Genomic DNA, 3,360 nt, shown 5'->3' with positions numbered 1-3,360 from the left:
TTTTGGATAATCTTCAGTAAAATCTTGCTTGCATGTGAAATCAGTGAGATTGTTCTGTAGTTTCCACATTCTGTTGGGTCACCTTTCTTTGGGATGGGAACAAATATAGATCTCTACTAACTCAGTCTATTTGCATGTTCTCTCCCAATTATGTGATGGAAGTCAAAGGGAATGGGCTAGGAAAGCCATTTGGAACAATAGACCCCCTCTACTACAAAGAAACAGCAGAATGGCACCCAAAATGAAGGTTATCACCTATACAATTGGTGTCCTACTTCAAAGTCAACCATGAGACCAAAAGTCACTAATGGCTCAAAAGCAAAGATAGAAGTTAAAGGGGCAGGGAAACTAGAGCACTGGAAAAGGAACAAATGGAACACAATTAAAGGGATGTTGATATAGGATAATAAATGTAATTAATGTCATAGCATTTTCTATTAAATTTGTCAAATAAGACTCTAACCTGCTAAGTGAAAACTTTGACCCTAAAATCGATATTACTTAAGAGAAAAATAAAAAAGAAAATGGAGGCATCAGATCACATAATATAGGCAGCATTACTCCACATACATTTCACCCACAGAATGCACCAGGCCACCCCGGACACAGGCATGTGTAGCAGACAGGTCCTGATTGCAAATACTATGCACCACCCCTTCCCTTTCTGCTTCCCAGTTCCCTACAGTTTCATAGTCTGTTTTAGTAACCTGTAATTTGACTAGACTCTAACAGACTCAAGGACTCTGAGTCATGTTCTGGCATGTTTTGTCTGGTTCTTTCAAAGGAATAGCATGGGAAACTGGCCTGGTCACCTCTACCATCCAGTATCTGAACAGGCGTTGGCCTCCAAAGTCAGTGTCAGGGAGAGGGGGCCAATCTCATAACATTCTTGGCTGTCAGAGTGCATGCATGCCTTAACCCAACAGGTTGCAGGGACTGGTAAGAGAAATCGCAGGCCAAATAAGTAATTTTTATTGTTAAGAACACAATACAGCATCTTGAGAGCTTGTCTGAGTCTTTCTAAAGCATTTTCTGTAAAAGGAGTTTAAAGTCAGTGGTCTGTAGGTAGGGTCATCCTCTGACTTCCTCAAACTTCAATAGGGGAAGGAGAATCCCCATCAGCATCAACAGCCCCAGGTCGAGTTCAGTAAGTTCAGACATGCCTCTGTCCTCCAACCTTTCTGCCAGTTCTGAATACCATCTGTGTCTTCCACAGCACACACTGCTTACAAAGGTCACACAGGACTCATGTACAGTACTCACACAGTATGATGAGGTTTATTAGGGAAATAATAGATTACAATTCAAGACCAAGAACAACTCAGGATAAAATGCTTCAGTCAGAACAGACTCTTCAGTCATTCTCAAAGTCAGGCCTCTTCCTTTGTCCTGCTCAGACAAATGTTAAAAAGCTCTTTTAGCTCTGCTGGTATAAGAGACCCTAAGGATATCACTCTGACAATCAACCTCTTGTCCAAAAGGCACTCAGCCTTCTTACCATGTGATCTGGGAAACCCATGGTTGTGTCCCGCATCAGTCTCCTGGTTTCCTGTTCTCCTGGATCTACTGCCCCTGCAGTGAGATTCTGCTTCCTGCCTCTGGGATGGCTCACTTTAAGGCCTAGCATGATGGCAAAACTGCCCAAGCACCTTGTTATTTGCATGATTCCACCCCACAGGTATGCCACACACCTCACTTAAACTATTAGCAAGCTATTCAATTCCCTTGGTGGGCCGTAAACATCTCACATTTGCATAGTCCTACCCAGACTACAGTGCACCTGATCTAAGTCATGGCCTTTTAAATTGCTTCCTATGCTCCTGAAAGTCGGAAAATTAGTAAGAATGACAGAAGAAGCTATGCTTTTGCATTGTGGTATTGAAGAACACTGGCTATCCTGTGGACTGTTAAAGAACAAACATGTCTGTCTTGGAAGAAATGCATCAGGGAGCTCCTTACAGGAAAGGATGGTGAAACTTGTATCATGTACTTTGGGTATATTGTGAAGATGGGTCATTTGGGCTCCTCTCATCCCACGCAAACGAGTTGCTGGAAGATTCGCTGTCTGAGCCATGTCAAAGAAAAAAAGGACTGAGTGCAGAAGAAAAGAGGATGCACATGATGCAAATATTTTTTGAGACGAAAGATGTGTTTCAGCTAAAGGATATGGAGAAGATTGCTCCCAAAGAGAAAGGAATTATTGCAATGTCAGTAAAAGAAGTCCTACAGAGCTTAGTGGATGATGGTATGGATTGGAACATCAAATTGTTATTGGGCTTTTCCAACTAAAGCTCTTCATGCATGGAAATGTCAATTAGAGATTCTGGAGTATCAGTTGTCTGAAGGAAGCCTAAAACATGAAAACCTACAAAAAAGTATCAAGAAAGCAAAAATTGGTCGACATGAGACAGAAGAATGAACCAAGCTAGCAAAGGAGCTTTCTTCCCTTCGACACCCACAGGAACAGCTCAAGGCAGAAGTAGAAAAATATAAAGAATGTGATGCACAAGTTGTGGAAGAAATATGTCAAGCAAATAAAGTAGCCAAAGAAGATGTAAACAGATGGACTGATAGCATATTTGCAATAAAGTTCTTGGGTAAAAAGAAAATTTGAAGAAAATAAAATTGATAAAAACTTAGTAATTCCAGAAGACTCTGACTACCTAAACTAAAAGCTTAAATGGTAGTGTATGCTCTATGTGTTTGTGAATATGTAAATTTCTATATTATCAAAATAAGTATACTGTAAAGCCATTTCCCTGTAACTTTATGTATCATTTAATTTAAATAAAGTACAAACTGGAAGGGGGGGAAAAAAGAGAGGCCGTTGGGAAAAGTGGAGTGTCAGAGAATGAAAATATCCTCAACAAGATGGATTGACACAGTGAGTTTATCAATGGGCTCAAGTATATCAGAGATTGTGAGGATGGCACAGGATAAAGTAAGTTTCAGCTCTGTTGTCATAGGTCACTATTGAGTCATAGTCAACTTGGACTTGATGGCACCTAATAACAACAACCCAGTCTTTCGGTGAGAGTTAACAAAGACTGCCTGTGAGAGGTGTATGGTAAACTCTATATACGTCCCCAGATGGCTACTCTTAAGCTGAGTTCTTGTTTTTCTAGTTCTTCCCAGAATAAATGCAAACTGACTGTCTCCTTTATATTTTCTTGGTCACCCTTGCAGAACTAGATACAGATTAAGCAGTTGATAGTTTTCCCCTTAAACTAAGCATTGTGTATGTTTGCATTTTCCATCAGCCTAGATCATTCTTCCAAGTACAGCAAACTGACAAGAATTACATGGTCTAATGGAAAATGAGAACACCACATAGATTGGAATTGTCAATGATTTCATCTT

General features: G+C 40.3%; 1 pseudogene; it reads left to right on the top strand.

Moving 5' to 3' along the window:
• The first annotated feature begins 1,628 nt into the window (after window positions 1-1,628).
• Window positions 1,629-2,672, top strand: LOC102861763 (annotated as a pseudogene).
• Window positions 2,673-3,360: the final 688 nt, after the last annotated feature.

The sequence above is a fragment of the Elephantulus edwardii genome, unplaced genomic scaffold, assembly GCF_000299155.1.
Source record: "Elephantulus edwardii isolate Elephantulus edwardi_28Jun2011 unplaced genomic scaffold, EleEdw1.0 scaffold00093, whole genome shotgun sequence".
NCBI lineage: Eukaryota > Metazoa > Chordata > Mammalia > Macroscelidea > Macroscelididae > Elephantulus > Elephantulus edwardii.
Note: the sequence above shows the minus strand (reverse complement) of the source record. Positions and strands in the feature narration are given on the sequence as shown.